At 33.5% G+C, this 21,741-nt stretch overlaps 1 protein-coding gene across 10 annotated transcripts in view; it reads right to left on the bottom strand.

Annotated features, from left to right (window-relative positions):
• FOXP2 (forkhead box P2) overlaps positions 1–21,741 on the bottom strand; it is a 585,514-nt gene that overhangs the window by 450,325 nt on the left and 113,448 nt on the right. For 9 of the 10 annotated variants that reach the window (XM_057504682.1, XM_057504683.1, XM_057504681.1 and 6 more), the window contains one exon: positions 7,183–7,228. The exons of the other annotated variant lie outside the window; for it this stretch is intronic. The gene's annotated coding sequence lies outside the window, so the exon portion shown is untranslated. The remainder of the gene's footprint in view (positions 1–7,182; positions 7,229–21,741) is intronic. 10 annotated transcript variants of the gene reach the window in all.

Here is a 21,741-nt window from a genome sequence, read left to right as displayed (position 1 = left end):
AAAATGTCCCACATGAATGTCACAGAATATATAATGTTTTACATAAAATTTGAACTTATTCTAGACCTGAGAATTCCACGCAGAAGAGTCCTTTGTAGAAGACTCTTGTAGAGATCTTTGCTTTATTATTATTATTTTTTAATTTCTGAAACCGAAATGCTCATGTAACTATGGCAACATGATGGTTTCTTTTAACTATTTTGTTTATGCTTTTTTGGCTGAGTAGGCAATTCCCATGTTCCTGAAATTCTCTCCAGCATTTTATATTCACTGGAGTGGCACTGACCTATACAGAGTTTTAAAGCAGCTGTCTTCCACCCACATTTCAACCAACCAAATACCCCATTTCTTCTGCAGATGCTGATTCCTAAACCAATGTGTTTAAGAATCAATTGCCACCACATTTAATATATGAAATTTTCCTCCAAAACAAATAAATATACTTAAGTATACATAAAACACATATAAAAGGTGCAGGAGCTAACAAGTTTTTGACATTAAGCAAAAACTTCAACACAAAGATTTGCAGGGATTTTACAAAAACTAACAATAACAGATTGCATCACATTACTTCTTGAAACTCACAACATATGTATGTATTGTCCAAGATACCTCAATCCAATTACCCATTGTAATGCTAAATGTTTTGTTAACTCAAAGAAATATCCGGCAGAATTAGAGTAATACAATATGGCCATTTACTTACTACATGTTAACGCTTTCGAATGACAAAAAGAATAGAAGGAACTTAAAAAATGTATAATTTTATTCTTCACATTTAAAAATTAAAGAGAGAACTGCTATAACAGATTGTCTCACTTGTGATAATAGATCAATCAGTCACTCCACCAATCATTTAAAAACAGTCATTAAATATTGATATTTTTTTTGTCACGCCCTAAAAATCCTCTGTTCTCTACTGAGAAATCAGTAAAGAAAAATCCTCTGTTCATCCTCTCCCCCACCAACCCTTTGCAACCACTGACCTTTTTACTATTTTCATAGTTTTGCCTTTCTAGAATGTTGTTAGTTGGAATCATGCAGTTTGCAGCCTTTTCAGAATGGTTTCTTTCACTTACTAACATACATTTCAGATTCTCCCATATCTTTTAATGGCTTGATAGTTCATTCTTTTTAGCACTGAATAGCATTCCATAAACATCTGTGTTGAAGTTTTTGTGTGGACTTGTTTTCAACTACTTTGAATAAATAGCAAGGAGAACTACTATTAGATCAAATGGTAAGAGTATTTTTAACATTGTATGAAACCATCAAACTGTCTAAGTAGCTATACCATTCTGCATTCTCAATAGCAATGAATGAGAATTTCTGTTGCTCCACATCCTCATCAGCATTTGTAGGGTTCTGAATTTTGGCTATTCTAGTAAGTGTGCAAGGGTATTACATTATTGATTTAATTTGCATTTCCCTGATGATGTATGATGTGGAACATCTTTTCATATGTGTATTTGCTATCTGTATATCTTCTTTGGTGGGTGTTTATTAAGGTCTTTGGACCATTGTTAAAAATAAGGCTGTTTCCTTATTGTTGAGCTTGAAAGGTTATTTTTATTTTTTGGATAACAGTTCTGTAACAGAAATGTTAACTCTGTGGCATTTCTTTTCATTCTCCTCATTAAGTCTTTTACAGAGTAGACATTTTTCATTAAAATGAATTCCAGCTTACCCATTCTTTCTTTCATTCATAAATGATCACTTTGGTGTTAATTGGTTTCTGGATTTCTCATAAAGGGGAATTAGTCTGTATAGTGTTGTTAATCTTTGTTTCTATGAAACGAAAGTGGATTGGGGCTTCTTATTCCACCATCTTGCTTTACCTGACTCCAAATCATGCTTCTCTTATTTAATATCTTTACATCAACAACTAGAAAACCCAATTCTAAGATTTTTAATTTTTTTATTTAATATTTTATTTCATATTTGGTTTCATGAGATCATTTTATAAAGATTAACTCACATGGATCAAAATGCAAATGCATCTTTTTTGTGTTTGCTAAGTCATGATACTATTTTCCATCTCTTTCATGAGTTGTATAAAGGTTTTTGCTATATTTCGTCTAGTAAAATTTCATATCCCCTTCAGTCAGTTGTTTTTGCAAACTTAAAATTTTCATATTTCTGACAAAGAGCTTGGAATCTCATTAAATACTTCATTTTGTAGGCTTTCAAACAGATTAGAAAAGCTATTTCCAATTGTTTTAACTGAATAGACAATGAGTTTTTATAGATGACAATGTTTGCAACAACCACAAAAATTGTAATGTTGAAAACATTTCCAAATCCATTTTCAGAATGCTCTTTCCATATAAGTTTCTTTCAGTAAGTTTCTCCTCAATCATTAATTCTTTAAAATTCAGAAATAATGTAAGCTGAGGCAAATTAGAGACATGTGCAGTTTCATTCAATTATATGGCAAACTTTTTATGACAGAGAATATATTTCCCAGAAGATATGCTTTTTGTCTTACGCTATTAAGTTAAGGACCACAAAGGAGACTTCTAGATATTTAAACATTATGTTTAGTGAAATTCTGTAAAATACCAATTAGAAATGTGATTTGTCAAAACGAATTATTATTGAAAATAAAATGTGATTTGTCTTCATGTTCTGTATATTTATTTTAAAATATCATATAATTAATAATGTATTCATAGTACTACTATTTCAAGGCACATTAAGTACTATTTAATGATAGCAGGAGTAAATCTTTATTTCAGATAGTCTTTCTGATAATCATGTATTTTTGGATGACTTCTTATCAGAATTATTTAGATTGTTTAAAACTTGTTTTATTAATGGTAAAGGACTAAGAGTAGAAGAAACAGCACTTTTCTTCTTGCTGTTTGCCTGTGCTTCACTTATTACAATTATTTTTGCCCTACAATTTCTGTTAAGTCACTGACTTAATGAGGATTGGTTTAGGTAAAACAAAGTTAAACATTCTTAAAAATCCACTTAAAAAGATATTGTCTAAACAGCAAAGGCACCACTGTTACATGCTGTACTTTATTGGGTTCCCTCTTTCTTCTCACATAGTTCTTGAAACTAAAAGAACATGTGACAATCTAGCAAAGGCAACAACTGAGGGCACCAGTCTCCATCTAAAGAGTGATACTAATAAAGTTTTTTTCTTTTATTAAAGACTAAAAACACACACAAAACACCAAAAGATACTCTTGTCCATCCAATTTTTAGAGATTACATATTTATGTATTTTGAAACTCACCCTCTGATTTGGTCATGTGATCAGATATAATTATTTATACTATTTGAGACTAGTTTGATATTCAAAGAATTAAATTTGCTGATATTAGTCTTTTCTGATATACCATGAGAATAAATTAAGAAACAGTAAGAAAAGCCCAATAAAACATATTATAGCATTTAAAGTAGTATTATTGCTATTACTGAAAGTATTTACTTCACCATACCCTCAGAAACCATGGTACAACTGGTTTGCCAAATTACAGACACTGTGTCAGTCATATAAATTACCATATTTCTCTTCTGGCATCTGTGGTTAGGAAGAGCTCAGTTTGTGGCCTATCTCTAAGAAACATATTAGCATTGATGTTGCTTATATATGTGTTAACTTTGTTTGTGTTTCATTTTAAATTTCTCACTGATACTTTTCTTTTACACAATCTCTCTGCTTCCTATTTGTTATACCAAATGTTGTAAGCGACATGCATCTTTTTCAAAAAAGGGTAGAAAATCAGTTGTGAGACAAATAATAAACAAATACTACTTATATAAATAAACTCCTTCTAACTTTGCAAAACTAAAGTTTTACAATATAAGAAAAACACAGAAATCTAAGACAGGTATTCAAGAAAGGCTTGCAACTCCCGGGACCTTGTGTTGAATTACAAATGCAAACAATATATATTTTAAGTGTTCACTAAAGAAAAAGAAAGCACAAAGCTTCAGGAAAGTAAATGCATGAAGGACTAGAAGAGAGACAAATCAGAATGCTGTTTGGGGTCTTATGCTTGCATAAGACTGTATATTTTTTCCCAGAAAAAACAAACAAACAAATAAATAAATACCAACTGATTTGAAATATAAAACCTCAGCTAGAAGGAAACTGAGCCTCAACCCTGAAGTCAGGCCACAAACTCTTTGAATTTTTTCCATGCTCAAAATGATTCCACTATAACAAAATAATGGAAATGTATAAAATCAGTAATTATTGAAACATTCTAAATAGTTTTCCCTATTTTAAAGAATGATTACAATTAACAAGTAATTATTCCAAGTCCACATGTCAAAGTTTGTTTGATCTTCATGAAATCTTACTCAGAACATTGGTTTGGTAAACCAAAGTTTCAGGGGTAGAAAATGATTGCCTTTTATTTCTTGCAAAGACTTCACTCAACATTATTGGAGCATATAGTTTCAAAATAATGAAGCAGTTATAGAGAAAACAGATTTCAATGAAGGCTGCATTACTGCAGCTTAATACTAAAATAAATAAAAATTTCTATCAATTTTGGATTGACTAAATTTCTATCAATATTGGGAAAGACTGTAAAAAAAATACATGCCAGTGATGTTCTCTGTATAAAACTAAGAAATTATTGAAATAACAAAGAGAAAGATGAAGATAAATAAGACAGATATAATGATATGTGTACTACCTTATCTGACAAAAAATGAAAGACAGATAATAAAATGGCAAACTTTCAAAAGCAAAAAGCTTTAATAGCAACATAAATGCTTCCAAAGTAAATATCCTGGAAAGATAGAAATTCTAGTTTTCTCATCTGCTAAAAAAAGAAATTCTGAGAGCAAGCTGTTCTTGCTGAAGCACATTAAAATAAAGATGACAATAAGTAAATATTTAGAGGAACATAAAAAAGCCTGACCATTGTATAGAAAAGGTGCCAAATGTTAACAGACATATAAGAAGTGGTGAAGAGTTTCAAGTTTCACATGAATTGGTCTATCTTCAAGGAAGTGGCTGAGATCAATGACTAAATTTGGAAGAGGAAAACCATCAAGTCATTGCACAAAGGCATCAAAGTCACCATAGTATGCTCCTCTGAGTCAAACAAATGATCTGAGGTTTTACTTGGTGTACAAGGGAAAAGCTAGGATAAGAATATTTCCATAATAACATTTTTTTAAAACTCAAAATAGAATTTATAGGATTTTCAGTAATGGATAAAATGTAAACTAAAGTGCTTTAAAAAGTGCTTCAAAGTCACAGATGGAAGGCAAAACATTTTATGATTTCGGTATTTTCCCTCCAAGTTGACTCTTTTAGACAAATGTCATGGTTCACTTCCTTCAACTCAGGGATTAGAAAAATGAATATTGTGTTCTACTGACAAGAACTTATACAATATTTAAAGAAAACAACTACAATTCAACTCCACCACCAACTATGTGACTTTGGGCCAGTTACTTATCCCCTTGGAGTCTCTTTCTTATAAGTAAAATGGGAAAAATAATAGAAGAATTTTGGAAAAGGTTTTTGGCAGACTGCCTGGCACATATAAAGCATTTGCTATAAGCCAGAGAGAAAAACAAAGCATCATAATGAAATATTTCAAATTTAGGTGAAAGTTAAAAATTACTATAAAATAAATGTAACTTATTCAAGGAGAAATTGAGAAGCAAAATAAGATCAAGCAGTAGGTAACAATATTCCTTAAAAAAAAAAGAATAAGAAAAGCCATAATAAGACCCAGATGAATCTATAAACAAGGATCAAATTCTACCAAACTTTGAAGGACCTTACGTCTCGAATTTTAACATACTATGCCACAAAGTACAAAACAAAAACGATAAAACACTCCTGCCCTAATACCCCAATCAAAAAATACTGTCTGAGAAAGGAAAACTATTCTCCAGAATCCTAAACAAATACAAGTAAATGGAAGCTAGGAGGATATAAGAATATGGATTATCTGTTGTGATTAAGTAGGGTTTAATCACAACTCAAAAAGGAAACTTAACAACAGCAAAACTACAATTTAAATTTAATAGCAAATAAGGTGGTAAAACTATTTCTCAACTGTCAAAAAGAAAGCACTTGATAGGAGTCAATATCTATTCAGATTTTCACATCTCTTAAAAACTGGTAATGTAACTTTTTTAATCCTTGAGATTACCATCCAAAAAGTTGGAAATACTCCCTTTAAAATCACGAATAAAAACAACGATGCCTATTACAAGTGCTTCCTTCAGCACTGTAATAGAAGTTCTTGTCAACTGAGAAATAAGGAAAAAATTAGTAACAAGTAGAAGAAGACTTGGAAAGGGAGCAAGAAAACTGGTGATTTACACATGAAAAATTGCTGACATAGGAAGTCTATCCTTGTATAATAACTTAAAAAAAGGCATAAATATTCTAAAAAACATAGTTAGAAATTTGTACATGTTCTTTATAAAGAAAATTACAAAATTTTATCAAAAGAGGCTAGAATACATAGAGGAGAAAAAATCTTCAGCAATTGGAAGACTAAATATCATTCAGAATTCTTCCATATTGATTTAGGGAATCAATGTTATTCTCGTGGAAACCCCAAAGGCTTTCATACAAACTAACAAGCTGACTATAAAAGTCATATGAGAAAAGCAACAGCCTAGGAGTAGCCAAGACTTTTCTAAGTAAAAGAAATCTTGGGAAATCTACAGTAATTAAAGTAGTAAGGTTAGGAGATGTACTAATTTATGAATAGAATAGAATAAAGCCCAGAAATAGGGCTATGTGTAAATGGAAACAATATATGACAGACAAGGCATGGACAATTCAAATACAATGCTATAATTATTGGTTAGATATATAGAATAAAATGAAATTGATCACCATCACAATACCTACAAAAAAATATATTCCAAATGGAAAGAACTTAAATGAAAAAGGTAAAACTAAGCTGTTAGAAAGAAATAAAAGAAAATAACTTTGTGACTGCATGATTGGAAAAGTTTTCTTAAATAAGAAACAAAAAATTCTAACTGTAAGGGAAAAATCAATAAATTAAATTAAAACTAAGAATTTTGATTTATTAAAAGTCACCAAAAGAAAGTGGAAACATGTACCATAAATTGGGAGAATGTATTCACTATGTATAATCACAAATCAGGAAATTGTTTTTGTTATCTATTAATTATCTATGTATCTATCATCTAACTTTCCAACGAAGTACTTACATATTTTCACATAAACAGTCCAATCAATATGCAACAGACCCATAATCTAAGAGGAAAAAAATGGGAAAAAGACAGAAGAAAAAACATGAATGCCCAGTGACCAATAAACAAATGAAAAACTCATCAAACCAACTAGTAATCCAGGAAATGCAAATTAAGACCATTGTAAAATATCTTTTTTTAACCATTAGACTGATTTTTTAAAATGAGTTGTTTCTCAAATGTTGATGAGCACATATACCAAGTGGAACAGTTTTATATACTGGTAGAAGGGTAAACTGGTGCATCACTTTGGAAAATAATTTGGCATTGTCTTATAAAGCTCAACATACACTTTATAACTGAGTTATTCCATTTCTCAGCAAAGACCCTGGGAAAACTCTTGCATATGTATACCAACAAATATATATGAAGTGTACAAAAATGCTTTATTATTGTTAGCAATAGCAAAAAAAAAGTCTATCAACAATAAATAGATATGTAAACAGTGGGATAATCATACAATAGAAAATTACATAGTAAAAATGAATTAATAAATTTTATTGGTAATGTTCTAATTATTTTATTGGGTGTGGATTCACAATGGTTGTCATTATGTTTCAGAACTTACAAAACACTATGTGTATTCTTTGTATGTATTAATTACATAATAAAAGGAGAAAAATAAACCCAAATAATCATAATTAAAGCAACTCCCTGGAATACAACAGTTACCCAAACCACCAAGGAAAACTACTTCCAAATTTTTCATGAAGATTTTATTCAATATGATTTTAAAATCCCGATAATCTCATTTATTTGCCTAAGCATTTAATACAGATACGGAAAATGTAGCCTTAGAGGATAAGAAAATTGCACTAATTTGGGAAGCTAGAAAAATCAAGACAGACATCTTAATCTCGACAATGAAGAGCCAGAACAAATTTGGGGGAAGGATGTTACTGGCAGTTAAGGGGGCCAAACTGAGTAAAAGTTCTCCTAGTTCACTCACTGGATTAACAGTATTCCTCATTCCTTTATTAGTAAACACTCTGATTGATGCCCTTAGCAGAGTAAGTGTGAACACGTGATTTGTATACAATTCTCCACTATGCTGAATCAGGCAGGACCAACTGTGTTGGTTCCCAAATGTGCCAAATATCTTTCACTTGCCTGTCCAAGAGTGACTCTCCACGCATCTCATTCTCTGGTCTATCCTACCAAAGTGAGCTACACTATATACACATGAATATACATCTTTTGCTTTCTGTTGGTTCCAACCAGTGAAAGTCAGAAGGAGCATGACCTTAGAGTAACTATTCTTGGGTGTTGTGTAACCTCTGTGGATTCCATACATCCTGCCTATATCTTTGTATATAGGCCCTTTATTAAACTCTCCTTGAATTAATCTGAGTATCTCATCTATTTCTTACTGTTTGAACTTATTTATTCCTATTGAACTTGAAATTATGATTTCATGATTAAATTAAACATTAGATAATACAATAAAAGATGTATTAAAAAATGAGCAGAATGCTTTGGAAACGAAATTGAATACTTCGGAGAAACTCAATAAAAGTCAATAAAAAAACTATTGCTAAATTAGGTGTGAAGTGAAACTAAAAAAGAGAAAAATCAGAAAGATCTTTAAGGCTTTTACCCTTAAGCTTACTTTTACCTTACTGTGTTCCAAGGGTCTTTAGGTTCTAAAACTCCCAATTTAAAGATATGGATATTAGAAATTATAGGTAATGAATTATGGGTGTGACTTACCCACAAAGAAAAAATGGAATTAAATTTGCAAATCATTTCTCAAGAAAATACCATGCCCCTATTACACTTAATGATGGCTAAAGAAAGGTATGATAGAAAACTGATATATACGTATTTTAACATTTTAAATCATACAAATACACCTGTGAACAAGCATAAGATAAATTTTAACATACATTTCTAGTAAAAATACTAAACAGTAATTGAAAGATATTTCCTTAATATGAAAAACATCTACTTTAAATAATAAAAATAGACTGAAAAAAGTATACACAGAGAAAAAATAGCAACTTACTGTCTTTAATATTCAAAGAGATTATGTAAACTGAAAACATTAAAATCCAAAAAATATACGAACCTAGTACTGCTAGAAGACAATATGGAAAAAAAATGTTTATCCTTGTTAGAAAAGACATGCAAATTTAAATATCAATGATAATTGTTTACTTAAGTAACAATAACTATTTTGGTAAATTCCATGTTATTTGTTAGAAAAGATGCAGGGAAATTAGCATCCTCATGTGTTACTGATAAGAATAATCCTTTTATCCGTTTATTCCACACTCTTCGAATGTCCTGAGATTACACTCCTAGCCCTCATTCTCTTCTGGGATTCACTTTCACTTCATTTTGTAATTAATTCTTCCATATCCTTGGAGACTCAACTCAAATGTGCCTTCTTCCAGAACTATCACATCCTTGGGATTACTTTAAGCTACTACCTTTATGCTAAGAAGCAACTCATGCAAACTTCTTTAAATATGAAACATCTTACTATATACGTATTTGCTTTGTCTTTCTTTCCATAGAGTCTTATACTTTAGTGACCCTACTAGACCATAAGCAAACTGCAAAAGGTGAAGACAACTGTTTATATCCTTAGCATGATATATAACACCTGGCATAGTTAATGCCTAACAAGTACATATATAAATTTATATAAAATTTCAATACATGAAATACTAAATAAATTAGTGAATGTATAAATGGATGAATAAATGAACATAAGGTATCAGAAACAAGGTCAAGGATTACTTCCAAACCACCATACTGTGCTTGAAGATAAATTCTCTTTGGAGGCCTACCTGAAGTGGTTTGTTCCTGTCTGGGTCACATGAATAAATAAAGTGTATCTCCATCCTTCATATACCCTTTCTATCTGGCTCAAAACTCATTAGTGTATCCTTGACATAAACAAGCAGGTTGTGAGTTGATAAGAGTGGAACTGGAGCAGAGCTTAGGATCAGAGCATGATAAATGAACATAACAAGTTTTGAGATTATTTTTCTTGGGTCACAGCCAGAGTTTTATCAATGAAACCTAAGAACATCATTAATTTATCAGGTATTTCAAGTTATTCAGTTCAAAAAGGTCTCATGGTAATGACAAACAATATATGCTTTAATTAGAGAAAAGAAATGGTACAGTAAAAAGTACATACAATGCCACTTGTGAAAAAGGATGGTTTATTACAGTGCACAGCCTTAGTGAGACACGAAGGACTCTAAGTGCCATGTGGAAGAGTCAGAAGAAAAACTACACAGTGGCTGGGAAGATAAAGCGATAAATGGGAAATAGGAGGATACACATGAAAAAAAAGAAGTGACTTCCCTATACTCTCTTCTCCCTAGGTTCTTTTGGGCCTAAGTATAGTAAATCCAAAGATTTCTAAGAAAAGCTTTGAAATTACTTATTTGTTTCTAGGCCATGAATTTTAGGACATTCTTAAGTCTAAAAACTATTTTGGGAGTACTCATTTTCCCCACAATTTCCTGAAGATTGTATCATGAAATAGAAAACTACAAAGTTTTAATACATGAAGAATATTATAATTCAGGGTGGAATACTAACTCAAGAGCCTAATATTAAAGTTACGAAAAATAATGACACCAAACCTAAGTCGGTAATACTAAAATCATAATTTAGAGGGGCTTTGAGTTTCCTTTTAATCAAAAAAGTTTGAGTTGATACCTTCTTCAGATAATGCTTAAAGAAAAAGAATGTTCAAAAAATGACCTAAGTCCATAAACATTAGGATCACCTCAATTAAAGTGAATAGTGAAAATATTTCTATTATTGTATGGTAGATGAAATTCTTCATCAAATCAAAGTTTTGCTTAAACTAGGAGTTTTTTATTTGTTCTTATTCTATCTTCTTTCCCATATCAATCACATTACTGCTTATTTTGATGAAAGTAGTGGTGTTTGACTAAAATACTTCTTCAAAAGTTAAGTCTGAACTGTCATTTTTTCCTTTCATTTTTCCCTTAAGCAGAGATAGCCTGAATTAGATAAAATACAGCTACTACCAAAGAGGAAGAGAGCTACTCCAAATAATGTTCATTTCAGATAAATGATGCTACTAAATTCCCAGTATGAATAAGAAGGAATAGTACATATTCATTAAAAGTAATAATTATCAAAATAACATTATAATGAAAGTTTAGGGAAAAAATTGTAATACAAAATGGGATATACCCAATGATTGCAGTCATGAATTCTTGTAAATATACAGACAACAGATACTGTTATGTAATGTAGGCTTATCAATACTTTTTCATATTTTTCCTTCTGTATTGCAATATTTTTAGGAGAAGAAAAGAAACAACTATCACCTTTATAAAAGACTTCTAACACTTACAGCATTATGAAAACAGAAATGTCATGTCAGTTATGCCTATAATGTGATTATCCTGTGCCTGGATGATGAAACTAAATGAATAGGTAGATAAAAGGCAGAAATTCTTAATCAAATAGCAATGAATGAAGGAGCAATACACTGAAGAACAAAAGAGGTATGACATTAAAATGATTTAAAATTTTAATGAAGTTATTTTACACATTCAATGAGTCTTGCTAATGAAACCAAATAAATATAAATAGGTAAACAATCATATTCACAAAATGAGATGACTCAAAACTCCAAGTAAATATGAAAAATGATTCATATAGTAAAGTAAGTGGCTTTAAAGTGCTAGCGATAACATAAAATAAATATAGCCATTACTATTGTACTGATAAGAAAAAATCAAAAGCAAAGAAAATAATGTATTTTATCATGAGTAAAATAAGTATACTAAAATGTTAACACTCTTCTAAAAGGGTAAAATCTTTAAAGCTGTATTTTCTTAGCCAACTCTACTAATAAAGAACTACTGCTACCATTTTTTTTTATTGTCATTGAAATCAAACTTAACTTTCTTTCTACTACTGAGTAAACACTTTTTAATAATGGATCTATGGCTTACATGATAACAGTTATAATTTATACAATCCTATGTATTTGGAAAATTTTATAAAATTAAAAACTTGATTAGTATATGACCTACTTATGAAAATTAATATAATCAAGGTATTTCAAAAAATAGTCGTTTTTAAACTAAAATGAAATGAGACTCCATTCAAAGTGCCAAATGTCCATTTAGTGTTTCACTTTGTGTGTTACTTCAAGAAAGACTGGGGTTGGAGAAGTGCAGAGATGTCCAACAGGCAATAAATATATACAAACTTGCATGAGCTTATTAGGACAGGAACTACCAAAATACATCAAACATGGTTTGACACAATAATACATAATTGTATAAACATATACTGTTGCCATAGAAATGAGGATGTTTGGGATAAATACTACTGCCCTTAATGATTGACACTGTTCAATACAGGCAACTGAAATAGCACATAATAGAACCATGCTACAATTCTGCCTGACAAATGAGACAATTCTTGCATAGTTAATGTATTCAGCACTTGACATTGTTTAAATTTTGCTTAAACTAGGGGTTTTTTATTTGTTCTTATTCTATCTTCTTTCCCATATCAATCACATTACTGCTTATTTTGTATAGGAATAGAGAATGTGGTCTTCTTGATGAGCTTCCTGTCTTTAAATACTACACGGGTCTGAAGAGTCACTCCAATCATGTGAAAAAAATATTCTTTTCAGATGGCCCAGGGGCATTTGGGCAAACTACTCTATAAGCAAGACCTACATTTAGGAGCTGCCTTATAGTTCTCGCTGCTTGGTAAGCAGGGATGTAGGGTGAGAATTCCTCTCAGGGTGAGGCTGAATCCACCTCTGCTACTCTACAATATGTATCTGAACCCATGAATTTGGGAATGTCTGGATAGAAAGGTGTCACACTGCTGTCAAAAAGCAGAGGGTACTGAAACAATTGCAGCAAGGATTTTAAATATGAAAGTAAAAAAGTTAGCCCTTCTGTAATATGCAAGAGGAGAAAAGGTACATATCAACCCTTTCTAAGCTTAAGATCTTTTCAATCAACTTCTATAAGCCCAACATTTTCTGAAGCACTGGGGATAGAGCACTCCCTGTCTAGTGGAGAAAAGAGATAAAAATGACAATTAACTGCAATATATACAGTCAGGGAATGCACAAGTATGATCTTAAAATCATACAGATTGTGTTGAAACTCACGGCCACGGTGTCTGAGCCTAATTTGCAAAGAGATCTTACTGGGGAGAGACTTAGAATCAACACAGGCTAATATATCTAAAGACCAATCTTCCTGTAATGATTAAAAATAAATTCTAGGAATTATTTTTTACAAAAGTGGTGTTCTGTAACTGCACAGAACAGTTTTAAAAGTTTTATTTTTAATAGCATTATTTGAGTACAATAGGTTCATGTCAGACAGTTCCCTGTACTCATTTCCTTTTACTCCATTTAGTTCTTACAGCAATTCTAAGAATAAAATCTTATTGACTCATATTTGTTACTGGGAAGAGATCTTGCCATGTGTCTTATGTAATTTTCAGTCACAACAATACTGTTAAATTATTTTCATCCCCATTATGCAAATTAGGCAACTGACGATAAGAGAGTTACCAGAGATTAACAACGCAATAAATGGCAAACATGGAATTTGAATGTAGGTATTTGGCTCCCACCTCAACTAACTCCCCAACTACACAATGACTAGCACTCAGATTTCAACCAGTCATTCCAGCCTCACAGCTCTCCCCTCTTCCTGTCACAAATCTTATAGACCAGACAAATCATCTCTCTTCACATTCCAGCATGTTGTTCTCTATGCACCTAGTAACCTTACTAGCCTTTACAGTGGTTCAAATTTTACCCTTACATGAGAAACCAGTTCACATGTTACCACCTTCCCCAATACCTCCAGAAAAATTTATCCTCTGGCTCCTGGAGCATTTTTTTATACTTTCATCAAAACCTTTTCATAGGGAAACCTGTATTGCAGTATGTTCCAACAATTTCAACTCTTGGGCTGAGAACTCCTGGGAAGGCCAAAAGCTGTGTTCTTATTCACCTTCCTGTTGCCTAACATGGATCATGAGACCCAATTAAATGATAGTAAGGTCTATGGATTTTCTATTGGTTCACATGTAAGGGCCTCCTCATTATGATCATTACCACTTTTTTCCAACTATCTTTTTCCAAGTATCTACCCAAGATTCCAATAGGAACTTCTTCAAGTATCCTATTTTACAGAGTCAACAAACCACTTGATGTTTCTCCCCCAAGTGACTCCAAGATTTTGATTTACTCACATTTTACCTGTCTATACAAGGTACCATTCACTCCTAACTCTAATAGTCACCTGTAAAATTCCTGACTACTTTTCAAGATTCAACTTTACTGCTGTCCTATCCAGGAAAAATCGCTGTAAGGCTAAATATGATAAACTCCTTCTCTTTACTCAATGTTCTCTAAGGGTATTTTATGTCAAAGACATAACAAGTCTTCTATACTGTGGTGATAATGAACATTCTAGAGAAAAGAAGCATATATTCTCCTTTCATCCCTAATTAAAGCACAAAGCCTTATTACAGTAAACACTTACTTGACTTTAATTCCTTGTATTATAAACTACAGTGTAATATGATAACATGAAATAATGTTTCTCCTGTGTGTGCCTCTCTTTTGCACTGGCATACATAAACTCTAGTAAGAATTATGTTTGCACTATATATTATCACGTATATAAATCCCAAGGCAGAAAGGAGGTTGAGCAACCTTAATGGTTGACAGTGTCCAAGGTATGCAACTGAAACATCACATCAACATGCTGCAATTCTGCCAGAAAAGCAAAGGTGCCTCTTTCAAAGTTAGGGTATTCAGGGCATGATACTATTTGGATAATTTTGCTCAATTATGTTAGTTTTCATGTCTTTATTCCATCTCCTGTACCATATAGATATGATTTCTAGCATCAAAGCACTACCACAGAGATAAGTGAAAATGTTCATCTAAGCACTCTCTGAGGAGAAACTTTTACACATCATATTTGGAATATTTATCCCCTAATTAGTAGGAGTTGGAACCAAGAGACTCTTTTATCCTAATTCCAGTGGCAAGAACACACCTATGGTGGGTATAGCTATTCCAGATTATCTTGGCCCAATACCATAAAACATATGATACATCAACCTTCCTTTAATTCTGATTCCAAAATCCCCAAGCAACCTTGTGGTTATGGTTGTTATTTAGCTTCCAGGGATGCTCTGACTATTAAGAAAAGAAAGCTTCTAATGATCAAATTCCTTACTTTAATTTTTACATACACAGAATTCACAGATTCTGCACAGTCAAAGCATTTCTGTCTCTACTAAAATAATATTCCATAAATTAATAAATTAATCTTTTAGTTTTAAACACTTGGTTAACATAATCTATCCTCAGAAAAGTGAGTCCATTTTACAGTGGAAAGACTACATCCTAGACTGTGACAGGAAATAAATATTTTTCTTCAGTGCCTACTACTGTCAAACCATTACTTTTATAACAATAAGCTGACGACATTAATTTCTAAAAACCATATATTTTACTTCCTTTATTGTTAATTACAAGGGATAGATTGGAGGACAGTATCTCCTACAAGAGCTAGCTTACAATCCTACCCTTTATATAGTGATTTTAAAACTAATTATCTGCCTTATTGGATAAATAACACACAACTGTTGTTACCAATATAGTTGTCAATAGATCAGAGGGACTTAAATCTTAATAGGTTAAGATCATTAATTTTAATATTATAAAAACAGAATGTTCTTATATTTTTAAATGATAATGTTCATGATTTCATTCTGGCAAGGATAATTTGGATAAAATTAGACTTTAGTAAGATTCAAGATGGCAGCATGAGAGGTGAGATGGAGAATTCCTCCCAAAACCACAAATAGTATGAAAATATAGTTAATTGCTACAACTAACCCTAAAACAGCAACAAGAAAGAAGGCTGAACCAGACCACATGCAGAACACACAAGCAGAGCAGACCTCAAGAACACAGGGTAACATACAAAAGCCTTTATCAGGCGGGACCCAAGCCCTTCCCCCTCACCGGCGGGAGGAAGAGAAATGGAGCAGGGGAGGGGGTGGAAGCCTAGAATGGCTGAATACTGAGCCCTGGAGGTCTGCTTTGCCAGCAGAAACCTACACTGTGTGGTGCTCTGGACACTGGCGAGCTCAGACAGGTGGAGTGCTTGAGAGACAGATTCCGGCCGTTTGTGAAGGAGGGGATCCACACATGGCCGCTCTGGGACAAAGGAAAGGCAAGTGGTTTGAGAGGCTTCCTAGCAGTGAGAGGGCTGCTGAAGGAATGGGGTTTGCATGGAGCTTGCTGCGAGGGGGAGAGGAGAGATAGACAAGGTTGTCTGGGCGAGCTCTGCACAGCTGGTTGGGAACTTTGAGGAGCTTCAGTCCCCCCATCCCCTGGCTGCCTACTCAGCTCTGAGGCCCCCCACTGTGACATACAGCCTGCTGCGCCTTCCTCCTAGCCTGCAGGCACTGGTTCGCAAACCAGCAATCACTGTGCTGGCAACAGGCCAGCCAGAAGGAGGCTCAGCCTACAACAGCTACAGACGCAAAGCACAAAGGCTTATACCTATGTGCTTGGCCGGAGACAGGAACCATAGACAGAAATCAGGTAACAGATCTTTCCTCCCCCAGGCACCAGCTCCACTCCCCTCCAACCCCCAGCCTCACTCTAAGGGCTGAGCAGATCCAGACACTGGAGCTTCTGGACACTAGTGGGCATCACACAGAAATATGAAATGTCAAAAGAACAAGGTTCAGACCAAAATCTCACAAACCCCAGAAAAAGGGTCAAATGAAACTGAATTTACTAATCTGCCTGAAAGAGAGTTCAAAATAAAAATCATAAACATGCTTATGGAGGTACAGAAAAATATTCAAGAACTCAGGAATGAATTTAATCGGAGATTCAATCATTAAGAAATTCCGTATCTGAAATGAAACATACAATGGAGGGATTCAAAAGCAGATTAGATGTTGTAGAAGAGACGGTAAATGGAATAGAAATTAGAGAAGAGGAATACAAAGAAGCTGAGGCACAAACAGAAAAAAGAATCTCTAAGAATGAAAGAATATTGAGAGAAATGTGTGACCAATCCAAAAGGAACAATATTTGTATTATAGGGGTACCAGAAGAAGAATAGAGAGAAAAAGGGATAGAAAGTGTCATTGAGGAGGTAATTACTGAAAACTTCCCCAATCTGGGGAAGGAGATAGTCTCTTAAGCCATGGAGGTGCACAGATCTTCCAACAGAAGGGACCCAAGGAAGACAACATCAAGACATATAATAATTAAAATGGCAAAAATGAAGGACAAAGACAGACTTTTAAAAGCAGCTAGAGAGACAAAAAAGATCACACACAAAGGAAAAACAATCTGCCTATCATCAGACTTCTCAACAGAAACCTTACAGGCCAGAAGGGAGTGGCATGACATATTTAATGCAATGAAGCAGAAGGGCCTTGAACCAAGAATACTATATTCGGCAAGGTTGTCATTTAGATTTGAAGGACAGATTAAACAATTTTCAGATAAGAAAAAGTTGAGAGAATTTACCTCCCACAAACCACCTCTACAGAGCATTTTGGAGGGACGCCTATAGATGGAAGTATTTATAAGGCTAAACAGATGTCACCAAAGGGATAGATAAAGGGCACAGAATATGTTTCATAACATACAAAGAATGGAGGAGGAAGAAAAGAGAGGAAAAAAAAAAGAAGAAGAACCTTTAGGTTGTGTTTGTAATAGCACATGGAGTTAAATTAGACTGTTAGATAGTAAGGGAATTACCCTTGAACATTTGGTAACCACGAATCTAAAGCCTGCAATGGCAATAAGTATATACCTGTCGATAACCACCCTAAATGTAAATGGTCTGAATGCACCAATCAAAAGACACAGAGACACTGAATGGATCAAAAAACAAGACACGTCTATTTATTTGGTGCCTACAAGAGACTCACTTCAAACCCAAAGACATACACAGACTGAAAGTAAAGGGGTGGAAAAGATATTTGATGCAACTAACAGGGAGAGAAAAGCAAGAGTTGCAGTACTTGTATCAGACAAAATAGACTTCAAAACAAAGAAAGTAACAAGAGACAAAGAAGGACATTACATAATGATAAAGAGGTCAGTCCAAAAAGAGGATATAACTATTACAAATATCTATCCACCCAACACAGGATTACCTACATACGTGAAACAAATACTAACAGAATTAAAGGGGGAAACAGAATGCAATGCATTCGTTTTAGGAAACTTCAACACACCACTCACTCCAAAGGACAGATCAACCAGACAGAAAATAAGAGACAGAGGCACTGAACAACATATTAGAACAGATGGACCAAATGGACATCTACAGAACACTCCATCAAAAAGCAACAGGATACACATTCTTCTCAGGTGAACATGGAACATTTTCAAGAATAGATCATATACTAGGCCACAAAAAGAATCTCTGTAAATTCAAAAAGATAGAAATTGTATCATCCAGCTTCTTAGGTCACAAAGGTATTAAAGTAGAAATAAATTATACAAAGAAAATGAAAAAGCCCACAAACACATGGAGGCTTAATAATATGCTCCTAAATAATCAACAGATCAATGACCAAATAAAAACAGAGATCAAGCAATATATGGAGACAAATGACAATAATAATTCAACAACACAAAATCTGTGAGATGCAACGAAGGCTGTGCTAGGAGTAAAATATATTGCAATACAAGAGTACCTCAGGAAAAAAGAACAATCTCAAATGAACAGTCTAAACTCACAATTAATGAAACTAGGAAAGGAAGAACAAATAAGGCCCAAAGTCAGTAGAAGGAGGGACATAATAAAGATTAAAGCAGAAATAAATAAAATTGAGAAGAATAAAACAATAGAAAGAATCAATGAAAGCAGGAGCGGGTTCGTTGAGAAAATAAACAAAACAGATAAACCCCGAGCCAGACTAATCAAGAAAAAAGGAGAGCCTACACACATTAACAGAATGAGAAATGAGAAAGGAAAAATCACCAAGGCCACCACAGAAATACAAAGAATTATGAGACAACACTATGAAAAATTATAAAGTAACAAACTGGATAACCTAGAAGAAATGGACAAGTTTCTAGAAAAATACAACCTTCCAAAGCTGACCCAGGAAGAAACAGAAAATCTGAATAGACCAATTACCAGCAAAGAAATTGAATTGGAAATCAAAAAACTACCTAAGAACAAGACTCATGCACCAGATGGTTTCACTGCTGAATTTTACCAAACATTAAGTGAAGACAAAATACCCATCCTCCTCAAAGTTTTCCAAAAAGTAGAAAAGGAGGGAATACTCCCAAACTCATTCTACAAGGCTAACATCACTCTAATAACAAAACCAGGCAAAGACACCACAAAAAAAGAAAATTACAGACCAATATCCCTGATGAACATAGATGCAAAAATCCTTAACAAAATATTAGCAAACTGAATTCAAAAATACATCAAAAAGATCATCCATCATGATCAAGTCGGATTCATCCCAGAAATGCAAGGATGGTATAACATTAGAAAATCCATCAACATCATCTACTACGTCAACAAAAAGGACAAAAACCACATGATCATCTCCATAGATGCTGAAAAGCATTTGAAAAATTCAACATCCATTCATGATAAAACCTCTCAACAAAATGGGTATAGAGGGCAAGTACCTCAACATAACAAAGGCCATATATGACAAACCCACAGCCAACATTATACTTAACAACAAGAAGCTGAAAGCTTTTCCTTTAAGATCAGGAACAAGACAAGGATGCCCACTCTCCCCACTTTTATTCAACATAGTTCTGGAGGTCCTAGCCATGGCAATGAGACAACACAAAGAAAATAAAGGCATCCATACGGGCAACGAAGAAGTCAAACTGTCCCTGTTTGTGGATGACATGATATTCTACATTAAAAACCCAAAAGAATCCACTCCAAAACTACTAAATCTAATATCTGAATTCAGCAAAGTTGTGGGACACAAAATTAATACACAGAAATCTGTTTCACTCCTACACACTAATGATGAATTAGCAGAAAGAGAAATCAGGAAAATAATTCCATTCACAATTGTATCAAAAAGAATAAAATACCTAGAAATAAACCTAACCAAGGAAGTGAAAGACCCATACCCTCAAAACTATAAGACACTCTTCAAGAAATTAAAGAGGACACTAATAAATGGAAATTCATCCCATGCTCTTGGCTAGAAAGAATTAATACTCTCAAAATGGCCACCCTGCCTAAAGCAATCTACAGATTCAATGCAATCCCTATCAAAATACTTACAGCACTCTTCAATGAACTAGAGCAAATAGTTCTAAAATTCATATGGAGCCACCAAAGACCCCGAATAGCCAAAACAATCCAGAGAAGGAAGAATAAAGCAGGGGAAATTACACTCCTTGACTTCAAGCTCTACTACAAAGCCACAGTAATCAAGACAATTTGGTACTGGCACAAGAAAAGACCCATAGACCAGAGGAACAGACTAGAGAGTCCAGATATAAACCCAAGCATATATGGTCAATTAATATATAATAAAGGAGCCATGGATATACAATGGGGCAATGACAGCCTCTTCAACAGCTGGTGTTGGCAAAACCGGACAGCTACATGTAAGAGAATGAAACTGGATTATTGTCTAACCCCATACACAAAAGTAAATTCAAAATGGATCAAAGACCTGAATGTAAGTCATAAAACCATAAAACTCTTAGAAAAAAAATACAGGCAAAAATCTCTTGGACATAAACATGAGCAACTTCTTCATGAACATATCTCCCCGGACAAGGGAAACAAAAGCAAAAATGAACAAGTGGGACTATATCAAACTAAAAAGCTTCTGTACAGCAAAGGATACCATCAGTAGAGCAAAAAGACATCCTACAGTATGGGAGAATATATTCATGACAGATCTGATAAAGGGTTGACATCCAAAATACATAAAGAGTTCACACACCTCAACAAACAAAAAGTAAATAATCCAATAAAAAAATGGGCAGAGAATCTGAACAGACCCTTCTCCCAAGAAGAAATTCAGATGGCCAACAGACACATGAAAAGATGCTCCACATCGCTAGTTATCAGAGAAATGCAAATTAAAACCACAATGAGATATCACCTCACACCAGTAAGGATGGCTACCATCCAAAAGACAAACAACAACAAATGTTGGCGAGGTTGTGGAGAAAGGGGAACCCTCCTACACTGCTGATGGGAATGTAAATTAGTTCAACCATTGTGGAAAGCAGTATGGAGGTTCCTCAAAAAACTAAAAATAGAAATACCATTTGACCCAGGAATTCCGCACCTAGGAATTTACCCTAAGAATGCAGGACCCTAGTTTGAAAAAGACATATGCACCCCTATGTTTATCACAGCACTATTTATAATAGCCACGAAATGGAAGTAACCTAACTGCATCAGTAGATGAATGGATAAAGATGTGGTACATATGCACAATGGAATGTTATTC

This window comes from Manis pentadactyla, chromosome 7 (assembly GCF_030020395.1).
Source record: "Manis pentadactyla isolate mManPen7 chromosome 7, mManPen7.hap1, whole genome shotgun sequence".
Lineage (NCBI taxonomy): Eukaryota > Metazoa > Chordata > Mammalia > Pholidota > Manidae > Manis > Manis pentadactyla.
This window is presented reverse-complemented; position numbering and strand designations above follow the sequence as displayed.